Below are 16,988 nucleotides of genomic sequence, written 5' to 3' on the forward strand. Positions count from 1 at the left end.
GAATGAGTCATCTCCTACTATAAAAGGGGTAGCAACTTTTTATTACTACAGGTCAACAGAAAATTACACTTACTGTTAATCTCACAGTTACTCTATTCTGTACCACATTGATTCTTCAATGACTTAATCATCCAGAATCTGAAAACAGAACTCTACACCTAAAAGTTTTTAAATGAGGATTTTGACATGCAAGGTATGTCTGCAATGTATTAAAGACTAATGGTGAGATAAATTGCCCACACGTTAGGTGTCTAATCCCATTGAAGTTGTCTTAGAGCCGGCAACCTGACCATGGGAGTGGCAGATACGACAGAAGGCCTGCAGGAGGCCCATCTTGTATGACAGAGAGAAGTCTAGGCCATCTAAAATAGCAGTAGACTTCAATTTCAGGCAAATAAATACTAATTATAGCCAACAGAGCCAGTGACATCTGTCCAGTTCCTCCTGATATTGACATTTATATTTGGCAGCTCTTTAAGTGTCATTGTCTGTAATGCTGATTCTATAAGAAGGGTTATAAGGAGGACCTGGGGAACTCTACAAGCCTGTCAGTCTGACCTTGGTGCTGAGGAAGGTTATGGAGTAGATCGTCTTGAGTGCCATCACATGGCATGTACAGGACAACCAGAAGATCAGGCCCAGTCAGCATGGGTTCATGAAAGGCAGGTCCTGCTTGACCAACCTGATCTCTCTCTGTGGCAACATGACCTGCTTAGTCAATGAGGAAAGGCTGTGAAGTTGCCTACCTAGACTGTAGTAAAGCCTTTGACACTGTTTCCCACAGTATTCTCATGGAGAAACTGGCTGCTCACGGCTTGGATGGGCCTACTCTTTGGTGAGTAAAAAAACTGATTGTATGGCCAGGCCCAAAGAGTTGTGGTGGATGGAGTCAAATCCAGTTGGCGACTGCTCACAAGTAGTGTTCCCCAGGGCTCAGTACTAGGGTCAGTTCTGTTTAGTATCTTTATCAATGATCTGGATGAGTGGATTGAGTGTACCCTCAGTAAGTTTGCAGATGATATCAAGTTGGGTGGGAGTGTTGGTCTGTTTGAGGTTAGAAAGGCTCTACAGAGGGATCTGGGACAGCTGGATCAACAGGATGAGGCCAATTGTATGAGATTCAACCAGACAAAGTGCCATGTCCTGCCCTTGGGTCACAACAACTCCATAAAACACAACAGACTTGAGGAAGAGTGGCTGGAAAGCTGCCTAGCAGAAAAGGACCTGGGGGTGCTGGTTGATAGCCAGCTGAACATGAGCCAGCAGTATGCCCAGGTGGCCAAGAAGACCAATAACACCCTAGAGAAAAAGTCTTATGAGGAGCAACTGAGGGAACTGAGGCTGTTTAGCCTGGAGAAAATGAGTCTTACGGGAGATTAGTTTGCTCTCTACAACTACCCGAAAAGAAGTTGTAGTATGGAGGGTGTCAGTCTCTTTCCCAAGTAACAAGACATAGGAGGAGAGGAAAAGGCCTCAAGTTGCACCAGGGCAGGTTTAGATAGGATATTAGGAAAAAATTTCTTCACCAAAAGGGATTGGAACAGGCTGCCCAAAGAAGTGGTAAGTTCACCATCCCTTGAGGTATTTAAAAGACATGTTGACATAACACTTAAGGATATGGTCTAGAGGTGGACTTGGTAGTGTGAGGTGTATGGTTGGACTTGATGATCTTAAGGATTTTTTCCAACCTAATTGATTCTATAGTTCTTTGATACTATTGCTATTTGGAACTTGAGACGAATCTGAAATAAATTTGAGATCAAAGGTGTCATACTCTTTGTGGACCACACAGATACTTTAGGGGTGTCAGATACAAAACCTTTTACCCCAGTGAATGTAAAACAAGAATCAAGTGATGTTTTCCCCCTGGAAGAAGTTAAAAGCATCTCCAGCTGCACTTTATTAACACCACGTAAAAGTTTGAATGTCTGTCACCATTATGGGCCCATTCGTGTAATACCAGCACTACTGGGCAGAGTAAGGTCAATGTGAAGTCAATGTGAACACTTACCTGTTCACAACTAGTGACAAAAGAGAAAAGAGAAAGAAAATGAGATAATAAATGGAAAAGTGCCAGCCCCTACAGACAAAAAAACAAGCAAGAACAAATGAAGTAGAAGAAAGGAATGACAAAAAGGCACATGAATCCCCGTCTTTTCTCTTTCAGGTTCATATATCTTCTAATAGCACAAGTTTCACCAAAGTCATGTCCAAATTACTGGAAAAAAAACATCAGAAGACTTGCTGTTCCTGACGTTTCTCTGATAAAATCTCCAGATTTTTTACTTCCTCGATTGGGAATTTGGAAGTTACTTGTTTTGACACAGAATGAAGTCAAATGAAGACAGTATCAGCACTGAGCATGAAATACTGGTCTGGAAATTATTCTAACTTAGTATGATCTATCAAGAGTGCATTGATCCTCCAGACTGACAAAGGTCTGCATAACCGTAAGGAAATGTTAATGCTCTGCATACCAAATACGCACATTCATACAAGCACCACAGTTAAAAAATATGCCAATACGACATTTGCTTTGGGACAGAGAGGTCGGCTAATAAGATTAAATGTATTAGGTAGGATGACAAACCACAAATAGGATTTTATTTATTGAGTGGATTAATATTTCTAGTATTTTAAGTTATTTTTCCTCATTACATACTTATAATTTACTTTAATTGTATATAGCTATTTATTTTTAATTTGTTCTAATAAAGCCCTCTATAATAATTGATACTGTTCTTGGTTTCTGAAACAAAAAACTGATACTTGCTTCTTGGTTGCCAAAACATTCCTGCTTTGTTGTGTTTTTCTAGTTTATACCTTTAAAGTGATTGTTATGTAAAGAAATATATTATATGATAAATGTAATTTACAAGATGGAATTAACATAGTTTGCTGCTGACTACGTTGTCTTTTTGGAATGCATATCAACTGGTTTCTCAAGATATATTAAATTCCAGCTGCTTTTAGACATTGTTCCAACTAAAAGATATCATGTTTTCTACACGTTGTTCATTATTAAATATTTCATCTCCGATTGTTTTGGCACGTTTTTTGAAGATTTCTTTTTGTAAAATAAAAATTCCTATTACTGTATTTAATAGATTAACTTACATGTGTTGATCATATGTAACTAATTTCAAAATCTACTTTTATTTATATGAAAATGAAAATAATTATATTTTCTTGTGGGGAAAAGGTTTTCTAATTGTTCTATTAAGAATTGTAGAATCAGAGTGTAGTTTGATTTGTAAGAGACCTTTACAAGTCGTTTAGTCCAAAGCCCCTGCCATGAGCAGGGACACCTTCAACTAGATCAGGTTGCTCAGAGCCCCATCCAGCCTGGCCTTGAATATTTCCAAGGATGTGGCATCTATAGTCTCTGTGGGCAACTTGTTTGATTGTTTCACCACCCTCATCATAAAAAACTTATTCCGAATAACCAGTCTGAATCTACCCTCTTCTAGTTTAAAAACATTACTGCTTGTCATATGGCTACAGGCCCTAGTAAAAAATCTGTCCTCATCTGTCTGCTTTTAGTATTGAAAAGCCACAATAAGTTCTCCCCAGACCATTCTCTTCTCCAGGCTGAGCAATCTAAATTCTCTCAGCCTTTCTTCACAAGAGGGGTGTCCCATCCCTCTGAACATCTTTGCTGTCCTCCTCTGGACCTGCTTCAACAGGTCCATGTCTTTCCTGCACTGAGGGCTCCAGAGCTGGATGCAGGACTCCAGGTTGTGTCTCACCAGAGAAGAGTAGAGGGGCAGAATCACCTTCCTCAACCTGCTGGTCATGTCTTCTCATGCAGCACAGGATACTCTTGGCCTTCTGGGCTGCAAGTGTACATTACATAGAATCACACACATTATCAGCTCGTGTCCAGCGTTTCATCTACCAGTACCCCCAAGTCCTTTTCCACAGTGTTGCTCTCAATCTCTTCATTCCCCAGCCTGTATTGATACCGGGTGTTACCCTGATCCATGAGGTTCACATGGGACCACTTCTTGAGCTTGTCCAGATTCCTCTGAATGGTATCCCATCCCTCAGGTGTGTCAACTGCACCACTCAGCTTGATATTATCTGCAAATGTGCTGAGTATGCAGTTAATCCTACTGTCTTTGTCTATGATGAAGATATTAAAAAGTACTGGTCCCAATATGGACCCCTGAGGGACACCACTCTTCATTGACCTCCCTCCAGACAGTGAGCCGTTGAACACTACTCTCTGGGTGCAACCATCCAGCAGATCCCTTATCCACCAAACAGTTAATCCATCAATCCAATATCTCTCCAATTTACAAAGTAGAATGTTATGGGAGACCTTGTCTATAGGTCTTCGCTTCTTCACGGATATAGTTGCTGCATCACTAAATTGATCATGCAGGACTTGCCCTTGGTGAAGCCATGCTGGCTGTTTAGAATCACCTTCCTGTCCTTCATGTGTCTTAATGTCTGGGCAGATCTGTTCCATGATCTTCCCAGGCACAGAGGTGAGGTTGACAGGTTGGTAGTTTCCAGTGTCCTCCTTTCTACCCTTTTTAAACATGGGTGCAACGTTTCTCTTTTTCCATTCACCAGGGACTTCACCTCACTGTCATGACTTCTCAGATATCATGGAGAGTGGCTTGGCAACTGTATCAGCCTGTTCCCTCAGGACAGGGATACATCTTGCCAGATCCCACAGACATATATCTTCAGGTTCCTCAGGTGCTCTTAAATGTAATCTTCTCTTACAGCTGGAAGGACTTCACTTCCCCAGTTCCTGCTTTGCAGTCCATCCACTAGAGAGGTATGGGAAGAGAGTTTGCCAGTGAAGACTAAGGCAAAAATTTGTTGGGGACTTCAGCCTTCTCCTAGTCTAATGCTACCAGCTGGCCAGTTTTGCTTATCGGGGGGTATGCTTTCTTTGACCTTCCGTTTCTCACTTCAATGTCAACAGCCAAGCAGCTGGGGGAAAACATAATTAAGAAAGGGCAAAACACTTCATGGCACTGAGGAGTGAGGGTAGAAAAAGTGTGAGAGACATCCCTGTGGACACCAAGTTTGGAGAAGGAGAGGGTGGAGGTGTTCCAGGTTCCAGAGTAGAGATTCCTCTGCAGTCTGTGAAGGAGACTACAGTGAAGCAATAGTCCACACTGCAGCCTGTGGAGAACCCCACATGAGCAAAATGGAAAAGTGTAAAGAACAAGGAGTGGCAAAGAGGAAATGTTGACCGTAGCCTCCATTATCCATCCCTCTGTGCTGCTCATGGGAGAGGAGGTAGAGGCATCAGTAAAGAAGGATTGAAATTGAACCTAAAAAAGGAGCGGGGGCAAGATGTTTTTTTTTCTTTGTTTCTTTCTATTAAAATGTAATTTAACCGATCATAAATCAAATAGTTTTTTCCCTAAGGTGAGTCTCTTCTGCCCATGACAGAAAGTGGTGGGCAATCTCCCTGTCTTCTTTGTCAACCCACAAGTATCTTGATTTTTTTTTTCTTCCTCTGTCCTGTAGAGGAGGGAGAGTGACAGAGCAATTTGGTATGTGTCTGGCAGCCAGCCAAGATCAACCCACTACAGCAATTTTCAATATTCAAATAATGTATTTCCAGTAGGCTATACACATGAATTTTACAAGCTAGAATTATTTTTGTTTTCTTACTTCAAGTTACTTGCAACATTGTGTATAATTTATTATTACACAATAATAATTACTTTATTTGGCATCTACTGATTTAACAACAATGATTTTTCAACATATGGTCTTCGTTTTGGTTGGTTTTGTTTTTTTGTGGTTTTTTTACTTTCTTGTAAAGTTTCAAAAAATTTTACAAAATATGCTTAAAAGTCCACGCTTTAAAAATAAATAGGAACTAATGGGTTTATTTGAGACTAAAGAAAAATAAAAACTGGGATGCAGAAGTATGAGAAAATACAGTATACAGAGAGTTTGTATTTCACAGAAAATTAAAACAAAACAAAACACACCAAAACAAACAAATAAATAAAAAAAAAACAAACCACAAAAAAGCCCAAACCAAAACAAACCTTAATACATCATGTATTTAGCTTTTCATGATAGTCATAAGAATTTAAGATCAGTGTACTGGTGCAAATCCTGTAATAACTTGTCACTGATAATGGTCAATAGATTTTAGAAAAAGAGTACCTGAAACACTTGGAACAAATATGGGATAAAGTTCTCTTTGAAAAGTCTTTATTTAGCATATCTATCTTCTTTAAGATGATTATCCTGCAAACACATTACGGTAACTGCATCAGAAAGGCAAAGATGTGAATGGATATTAATGGACTATCATACTTTTTAATGACAATACATGAAATTATCCTTTATAAGAGACCACACTTGTGGCGCAATCGTATGTTTAATTTTATAATACAGACACCAAAGCAATGTATGTGAAGACAGTTTGTTCACTCCTCCTTCCTCCACACATAATACACATTAAAAAAAAAAAAAAAAAAAAAAAAAGCTTTTGTATATGGGAAAAGTGATTTTTTTCCCTCTTTTCACCCTTTATTTCCATTAATAATTTATTTTTCATTTAAGATCATGTACTGTCTCCCTTTTACCTGAAAAGACTAGGATAGCAAAGCAAATGGTGAAATCTGATATGGGCAAAGTATTTCATCAGCCATTAAAATCTTTAGGCATGGAGAACACTAAAATTATAAAATATGTACTAGAACTAGAAAATTGTGTTTTAAAAATAACTCTGCTAGAAACAGCTTTCAAATTTCATATTTCGTATTCCTTCTTTTAGATGATTCATTGCCTCTAGGGTTAGGTATTGTGGGCAAGATAAACACTTCCATTTTGAATTTTTAGATGTCATTAATTAATAGCATGATATGCAAAATTTTTTTAATATGATTCTTCTAAGTTTACAATTACTCAAAACTTATTTAATTTAACTTAAGTCCTTTGCATATTTTGAGCCAGAAGGAGTATGCAACACATAGTTGTCCAGGTAAACAAGCAAGCAGGTGGTGGAATCAAAATCTGCTGCATTATAAGTCATTAAGTAACAAAAGAATGGGTCTGAAATGCTCATGCAACATGCAGGATTTTTTTCAGTTTTTGTTTTTTTTTTTTTTTTCAGTAAATTGAGTCATCAATGAAGCCCTGTGCATCTGCAGTGTTTATATCTAGCTAGATACAATTGACATAAAAAACTATATGTAGAGAATTTAGCCGCCTTACATTTTCCTCCCAACAAGAAATACATCAGTGTTGGAATCAGAGGCAAAATTCTGGAACTTCTAACTGGTAACCATTCAAAATAGCAGCTTTGCTTTTTTCTTCAAAATAGTCTTCTTTTAAGCTTGTGGAGGTGATGAAGCAGCTAATCCTGGAAACCACTTTAAGGCATGGAAAGGACAAGAATCATCAGGAGTAGTCAGCAAGGATTGACCAAAGGGGAAGTCATTCTTGATCAGCTTGGTAGACTTCTGTGATTAGGCGACTGGCTTCTTCTATAAGGGGAGCAGTGGACGTGGTCTCACTGGACTTCAGTAAGGCCTCTCACACTGTCTCCCATAAGATCCTCATAGAGAAGCTGATGGTATGTGGGCTAGATGAGCAGACAGTGAGGTGGACTGAAAACTGGCTGAATGGCTGGGCCCAGAGTATAATGATCAGCACTGGAAAGTCTAGTTGAAGGCCAGGGACTAGTGGGGTACCCTAGGGACCAATACTGCATTAGTTTTGTTTTACATTTTTTTCAGTCATCTTGGATGATGGGACAGAGTGCACCTCAGCAAGCTTGCAGTTGACATAAAACTGTGAAGAGTGGCTGATACACCAGAGTCATGCTGCTGTCCAGAGGGAGGACCTTGACAGGCTGGAGAAGCAGGCCAAGAGGAATCTCATAAAGTTCAACAAGGAGAATTGCAAAGTCCTGCACATGAGGAGGAACAACCCCAAGCACCAATATTTGCTAGGAGCCACACAGATGAAAAGCAGCTTTTCAGAAAAGGTTCTCAGTGTCTGGGTAGACACTAAGTTGATCAGGTGCCACCAAAGTGCCATTGCTGAGAAGAAGGCACTCCTTGGATAATCAGTTAAATATTATTGTGAAATAACCTGGAAAGGGGCAACCTGTAAGATGTATTAAACAGATTTCAGGCTAGCAAAAATAAGATTATGTACCACAAAGATCTGTCAGCATTACAGATGCTCACTCTTGACTCTGAATAGGTTTTATCTGTTGGAGTAAGACTACAGCTTTGCAAGACAGGATTCCTTTGTTTTCAGCTCAAAGCAACAGTCATTTTTGGTTGGGAATTTTTTATCCTAATAGTACTTATTTCCCAAGATGTTTCTGAATATATTGAATGATCCTGCATTTGAAAAGGGGAAACCCAAGATCCTTTTAAAGAGAAGAAAAAGGACTAGAAAAATAATCATAATAGGATATCTTTATGACAGAGGGATAAAATAAGTAGGAAGAAAGCTACCAGGAGACAAATGTAATGAAAAAAAGCAACAAAAAGCAAGAGACTGAAGATGAGATCTAACTGATATAGTTTACAGGCAAGTTTTTATAGTGTCTTGATTGAGCAATGTACTTATTTTGCATGCTATCCAGTTTATTGTGATGAGAAAGAGAAATATAAGGTAACAAAAATGAAATTGAATATCTATCAAAATATCAAATAAAGAAGGTAGCAATGTACATATCAGTAAAAGAGGAAATCTATGTCACAAATGCTGGATTTTTGATTCTGATTGTCTTCCAGAGGTCAGAGACAAAAAAGGTAGCAGTTCTTTCTGAAAATCTCAGTTTGTGGTAATGTAGTAACATGAACTCAGAGTAATCTTGCTCATATTTTAGTCTCTAAACAGTTTATGAAGTTTTGGGTTTTTTTTTTTCATGCTTTGTGTTACCATAAATTGTTTTAGTATCAAATTAGACATCTTCCATATGTTTATACAGGTAATGATGCAACTGAAATTCTGAAAGGAAAGACAAAGAAACATGAAAAGTCATAAACTGTGCAGTTTTAAATTTACTACAAAGAAAGTATAAAGAAATACAGAATGTAATAGCTAAAACTCACATATTCCTCAATAACTACTATATGACTTTGAAACTAGAGTTTTTACATATATGTATGTATTGACATGGAAATTAAGAAAAATTGGGTTTTATCTCTCTAAATATAAGACTATGTTACATGTCTCTTACCAGTTACTGTCACTGTAGCATCATCCTTTCTCAAGGCTGGAGAATTTGGGATGGAGACAATACTGTCTGAATGTTCTTGATCCTTCCCTATAGAAAAACTGCAAAAGGGTTTATTTTCTAAACAATGATTTTAAGTATCACCTCTTTATGGTCCTTATCTCTTGAAAGGAAAAAAAATTAAAAAAAAAAAAAGTGAAATAAAGAAGCATTTGAAGTTTAGTCCTGGAAAATAGCCTTTGCAAGACAACAGAAAGTGATGAATGGACCATTCTATATTCCATTCTTTCTGAATTAGTACCTTAAACCTTATTTTTAAAGCATTTTTAGGAAAATCATATATTTCTATATGACATGATTTTTTATCTGTTGGGGAGGTTTGTTTTGACAAAAGCTTCACATTTTCTGCAAAAAACACTGGTGGACTACTAGGCAACCTGAATCTCTCGGGCGCAGAAAGCTGTTCCCTTGAGGTTGATTATGTGGCTTCCTGAATATGTCATTCTAAAGAACAGCAGATACATCTTCCAAATTCAATTATGGAGAGGCGACAACATCATTTCCTCTTAATACAACAGTTTATCTTGTATTGTGACGATCAGGAAAACCAGTCCTAATGAACAAAATGTCAAGCATATGGGGCTAAGGATGATAGCTGAAATGGCTCATCAGGTCAGATATGAAGCAATCCAGCTCAGGAAAATTAAACAGCACGTTATTATTGTTTACAAAAACTGGGTTCATCTGTGCACACATAAAATTGATTGCTTTAATTTACTTTTAAGTAAAAATAGAACTTCTTGCATTTTAATACAACACTTGTATTTAATAACTCTGTCATGACTGTGTGCTTATCATACAGGAATCTGAGAAGTAATCTTACACTTTAGGGAAAACCCATGTAAATCATTGTTTAATGTTTGTAATGTACATAAAACATTTATGCAATAATGTTTTAGTATTTGGTCATAACATTTGCCTTGAATAAAGGTGTGCAGAAATTACTGCATCTTTCCCACACATTATGTTACAGTACCATGTAACTATGTAAGGCCATATGCAATTTTAAGTGGCTTTTATTCAATAAATTTGTGATTGGTGTTTACAGAACAGGACTCAAGTGGCTGGAATTTAACTATCTGAGAAGGAATTAGCCATCATAATTTGAAATTAGGCTAACTGTTATAAACCCTATTGTCCTTTGATCTGCTGTGAGACCCAGAGGAACTAAATAAAAAACAAACCAAAAAAAACCAACCAAACAAAAAAAAATATAAGCAGTACTCAGAGGCACTAGGAGCAGGAATTATATATTGCCTATATAGCTTTATGCAACAATTAAGAGTGTGGTAAAAATTGTTGCCAAAAATGTGTTGATTGTAGTGGTTCCTGTTTTGATTAATAAAAATGTGTTTGAGCGTAGTTACAATGATTTAAAATTCACGGTCCAAAACCACAATTACTATGCACCAATGTAATAGATGTTAAGTGGTAGGGAGCAGTATTTCTCACAGAATGTTTCTCACCAACACAGGTAGAGATCAAAACAAATACCTAGTCAGGGATTACCATAATCTCAAAAACTTTTATTTTCTATCCATTTCTATCCATTTTATATCCATCCATTGTGGAAGTCTGGGGAATTTATAGATGCAATGTGGATTTCTGACACTTAGTATGTTTGCTAAAATTACTTTCCATTGAAGGGAACATGAATGAAAAATGGTAATCATGTTCCCATGTTGCTTGGCTTTAACTCAATTCTTGTAAGAGACGAGATGTGAGCTTTTTTTTTCTCCTTAATTAATGTTCATTTTAAAAGTTCTTGGAGACTAAAGAAGCAGCAGCCTCTAAACCATGTAAATTTTATTTCTCATGACTTTCACAAGAAACATACAAATTATGAATTTTAAAACTACTGCAATACAATGGAAAAGACAATGAAGTTAAAAAATAATAAAAAACAATCAAGAAGCCCATGAAAAGAAGAGCATGCTACTGGTATTTTATCATAGTTTATTTTGTACCTTGAATGAGATTATAAATGCAGCAAAAGAATTGTCTGAAGTTTGTACGGTATTTATTCAGCTGCCATGCCTGGAATGCAAAATATTTTTTCTTCTATTGTATTTGAGCCCTTTCATTGTTCAGTTCAAGAGAATAAGCACGTCATTACCATTACAACCCAAGTTGGGAAATGGGTAAGTCAGAAATTGAAAAATCTTTGATGTCCATTATTACACCCACTATGTAAAGTTGCTAAGGAAGACAGGTCTAAAATACCTTAATTCAATTTGTGCATAGGAAGTCAGAGACAGAGATATCATTGTGGTGCCTAGGGGAAGGTCATGCTGGAACTTCACTGCCTGATTTAGAGCTGAAGGCCATCACACATCTGGACTTATCAGAGTTTCAGAGTGGAATGATGGAGTGCATTTCAGGCTGCAAGCGCTGCAATAAGGACAGGTCTTTTTCTGATAAACACTGAATAAAAGGTTGTAAATTTATAGTGCCATCTGCTCTCTTTCTTGTTCCCTCTGACTTTCCCAAACTACATTTTCCTTCCTTCCTTCCTTCCTTCCTTCCTTCCTTCCTTCCTTCCTTCCTTCCTTCCTTCCTTCCTTCCTTCCTTCCTTCCTTCCTTCCTTCCTTCCTTCCTTCCTTCCTTCCTTCCTTCCTTCCTTCCTTCCTTCCTTCCTTCCTTCCTTCCTTCCTTCCTTCCTTCCTCCCTCCCTCCCTCCCTCCCTCCCTCCCTTCCTCCCTTCCTCCCTTCCTCCCTTCCTCCCTTCCTCCTAGCAAAAACAGATGCAGGGTAATTTTCAATAGAAAACAAAAGAACAAAACAAATCAAAACATAAATTTAAATTCAGATGGAATCCTCAGAATGAACTTAATATCAGTCCTATACCATACAGGGGTTTGTTTTATTTTGTTCTGGTTTGTTTCAGAGCGGGGGTGAAAAGAAAGCAAGAGAGCTCCAGTGTGTTTTTTGTCCTTTAAAGAATCTCAGGAGCTTGTGTACTGTGTATGCACACAACACACGTATCTTTCATAGCCTTTCTATTCTCACAAATACTAAAGAAAATTCACTATGAAGGAAAAAGAGGGTAATTATTACACAAGTCCATACATACAAATTCCTATTCCAAATGTTATAAGGTATGCGATTTTTTTTCTCTTTTGAGATAACCTACATTTTTAATATTTTGAAATGTTCTTGCAACCTGATAAAATTATTCTAAGAAAACATAGCACCAGATGAAGACCTTACTAAACATTATAGGTGAGTTGGTTTGTTTGTATGGGGGTATTTTTGTGGTTTTTGTATGGTTTTGTTTGGTTGGTTTGGTTTTGTGTGGTTTTGTTTGTTTTTCTGCTTTGTTTGTTTTCCCTGGCTTCTTTTTTCTTTCAAGAACAGTTATATCAGAACTCTATCTCCTTCTACTCATTAGTGAGAATTTTGAAATAATCTTCCCATAGGTTTGGTGCTTGTATAACTAGTGTAGACAACATCAATAGTAATTATGTACTGCTTAGGTTAGTACTGCAGAGGGAAGGATGAGTGGTATTTTTCATAAGAAAGCTGACTGGTTATGAATTTTCTTCCATCATCACAGTCATTGGACATACCCTTTTTTTTTTTTTCTTGTATGCATTTTTTAATATGTATGGACTTTTATATACATCAGTAGGCCAACATTTACTTGTGGTAGCACATTGGCGAATCTATTTTGGTAAACTATGTGGAGACCGGAATCAGATAAAGAAAAGATACTGTAAAAATCAAAAGACTTGAGTAAAGATTTCCGTCTCTGCCTATACGATTGTTGATATGTGTATGGATGGCTTTTGCTTTTATTTAGTAGAAAGAGCTTCCAAAATAGCAGGTGCAAACTATATTGTTACCACCAATGTCTTTTACTGCAGCAGACCTTCTATGTACCTGTTAAATTTCGACAGGATGAGTTATTGTGTTTGATGGGAAACTATGAAGGTTTATATATTAATGGGCTAATATTTGCACAAATTAACTATTTGAGAAAATGTATTGTTGAGATATTGATGTGTGTTCCTACAAACACAAGGGGAAAATAAGGAAAACCAAATCAAAACACAACAAAAAACAAAATAAATTCTACAATATCCCTTCTACTGAATTAATTAAAAATTAAAACAAAATGGGTGTTTTGGAAGACCATTAAACTCTCTCATCATAAATATGTATTCAGTATTGCTGTGCAGACCAATGCAGTACTGGGCAGTAAACTGCTGCACTGCATACAAAATTTAAGAAGATACAATAAAAATGTACTGAGTATGTACATGCACAGTAAGCAATCTTCATGTGTGAAAAAGTCAGCTTTAAAAAGTATGCATGCATATGAGGTTTCCCAAGTATTTCCAAAGCAATTTTTCCCAAACTTTTATTTAATATCATTTTTCTCTCTCTCTTTTTACTCTTTTTTTTTTTTTTCTTATTCTTCTTCCCTTGGGCAAAATACTGTCTTCCATGCTTCCCAGTAGCCCCTAATAAATTAAATTTTAAGCAATGCTTCAAAATATATTTTTCAGAATATTGGTGTATTTCTCTAACTGGACTTTTTTTTCTATTCAGACTCTGAAAGCAAGCTTAAATTGAGAACACATCATAGTTTCTATACTCAGAATCAAACTGTGATACCAATCTCCCTTGAAGAAACTGTTCCCCACTCAGAGGAAAAGTTGGCTGTTGAACAGCTTCTGACTGCTACTAACACTACACAGCTTGCACATCTTCAGAATTAAAAGACAAAAGTCTGGGTCTATGAGTTATGGTTAACTCTTTCATTTTCCCTGTAAATGGTTACATTATCCTTTCATTTTCCCTGTAAATGGTTACATTATTATAGAATAATAGGAAAATATTAGTAATTATAACACTTTTCTTTTTTCTATTTCAAGTGCCAAAGGATTATTTTTATAATAATTTAATCTAAAATTTGTACACCATAAATCTGGGAAGATACTTTTTATTTTGCAAAAAGATAGTTCTTTTTCCTGGCAAGCAAATGTGGACAACTATGACCTTTCCAAAACTAGAATCACTACTTTCTATAAAAGATTTATAAGAGAAAAGTATTTATTTTACATTTGAGGATTTTGTAAATGGGAGACGAAACTATCTTATAAGAATACACTAAATAGTTAAAGCTTATACATTATAAATACAAGACAAAAGTTCTAGTTCTCATTTACATATGCATATTTATTTGATACTCTTTAATTGTATCTAACCTCATAGAAAATGACAAGTTTCCTTTTTTTCCTTAGTTTTGGTAATGTCATGACATGAAAACATAACTGCATCTACTTGTATAAAGTAAATAACGAATTTTGGCTGAACTGAAATACTTGACATTATGAGGTTTACATCTTCAGACGTATTTCAGACTACATTTTTCTATTAATGTCTTGTTGGAAGTCATGCTTATTTCATCAAAAAAGACCTGTCTTCTCTGCTTATGATGCTCTAAACAAAAAATTTTCTCATTTTGTGACATTCCTGATTCATGTAAACAATATCAGAAATCAAAAATCTCCCTTGATGTTTTTTTCACATACTTTCCATTATTCTCCAATTTGGTTCATTAAATTGTTTATGAAAAACATAATCTTGCTTATTTATGACAATTTAATGGTCAGTACTAAAAAGAATTTCATACTACTTATGGCAGAAGACATTTCATATTGCCACATCTTCTGTTAGACCAACTAACTACCCAATTAAAGAAGGTGTGAACATGCTATCCTCCAATCTAATGATAGACAGATAGAGCAAAAATGTGCTAATACACTTGGAGTTATCTTCTACACATCAGTACAGGACATTAAAGATTAAACACTTGATTACACAGACATACACATGGGTAAGATATTGAATATGGCACAGTCATCAAAAGAAATGCCATATGGAAACCCATATGGCTCCATAGACAAGTACTAACAGTTTTAAGAATTGCCCTGCTTGAAAAATGAAAAGGCAAAGCATTTTCACTAGTAAGGAATCACCTCACTTAAAAATGGAAAGGAAGGGAAGGGAAGGGAAGGGAAGGGAAGGGAAGGGAAGGGAAGGGAAGGGAAGGGAAGGGAAGGGAAGGGAAGGGAAGGGAAGGGAAGGGGAAAGGGAAATGATAAAAGGAAATGAAACATTGTATTAGTAAATAATCACTTGCAAAATTTCCCATATATTCTACAAATAATCTACTGCAATTTATTAATTGAGAAAACACAGAAAAAGAGACCTTGTCTAAAGCAGAGAGAGTTAACTAGATTCTTGATAAATCTTTTCTTGTGTCACAGTGATGCACTGAATTTTTCTGCTGTTGAAGACATCTTACTACTTATAATGTTAGTGTCCATCATACAGAAAGAGTATGTTTGAAGCAGTCATTCTGGATGGTGTTAATCTCTGTTAAGACTAGTATCAATAACTGAGATAACACCCAAGGATCTTTTCTAAAGTCAGTGACAAAAATAAACATTTTCAGAAGCTTACACTAGAACTGTCTTTATAATTACATCTATTTTTCCTTTGAAGGGAACTATTCCAGAACAAAAGCAAGCTAACACTTATGTGTTTAATCAGAGGAACAGGATCTTGGATTAAAATGGCATGTTATTTGATGGTATAGGCAGCTTACCAGCTCAGCCAAACTTAGGTTTTTACAGCAGTAACATAACACAGAAAAAGTTGTATTTCACACATTAAATATATCTCCTTTTGTGTCACCAGCCTTTCTCTAGTCTTTGGCATATGAGTGGAAACCTCTGGAAATCATCTGATTCGTTTTGTTCAGGGTAAGTTATCAGGGATTGCTGTAAAACAGAGCACAGTTGTAGTGGGCAATTGCTATACAGAAGCACTGAGACAGCCGGTGAGTTGCTGTCTCCTGTTTGTAAATTCCTCATGAATCCCACCACTGTCTTCAGTCCAGTAAGATGTATAGTTTGTGCCATCTATCTCCAGAGTCCGTTAAGATTTTGGTATGGCTACAGTTCCTCCTTCTTCATTTGTCACACATTAAATTACAAAACCACAGAACAATTTGGGTTGGAAGGCACCATAAGCCGCCTGATCAAGTCAGGGAAAGCTTCTACTTTAAATTGAGGTTCTCCAAGCATTACCCAGCAGCATTCTGAGAATCTCTGAACAAGGAGGCTTCAGAATCTCTGAGCTAAAATTGTCCCAGCGTCTGGCCATCCTGTGTTTTTTCTGTTGCTGTTTTCTTAATAGCAAGAGGAAATTATTAGTTCTTCTCTATAAACACATTTAATAGTGGAAGACAATGTTAAGTTAATCACTTAGCTATTTATTCTCTGAACTGAACAAAGCCCACTCACCCACTTCACAATCTGGTGGCTCTCCATTAGTTTGTTCCAGTTTGTCAATGTCTCTTTTGTACTGAGGAACCCCAAAACTAGAAGAAACACCCCGTTTCACAACAACCATATGCGGTAATAATATCTTCTTTTAAGCTGCTGGCTATGCTTTAACAGTGAGGCTGAAGAGGAAGCTGAACATCTGTGCTGTGTTTGAGGGAATAATTGGACTAGATGACCTCAGAAGGTCACTTCTAACTTTAAGTATGCCATAATTCTGTAATTTAAAATGTATACCAAATGATGCAAGGAGACACAACTCCCATATCTCATTGAGCTGAGGACAGCAGTTGTATTCAGGACCAAATCACAAATTTGAGATGACTCACACCTTCCACTTCACAGGACAGACCTAGGTAGAGAGCACATTTCTGACATA

Source organism: Streptopelia decaocto (assembly GCF_964273445.1).
Source record: "Streptopelia decaocto genome assembly, chromosome: 1".
In the NCBI taxonomy this organism is placed as follows: Eukaryota; Metazoa; Chordata; class Aves; order Columbiformes; family Columbidae; genus Streptopelia; species Streptopelia decaocto.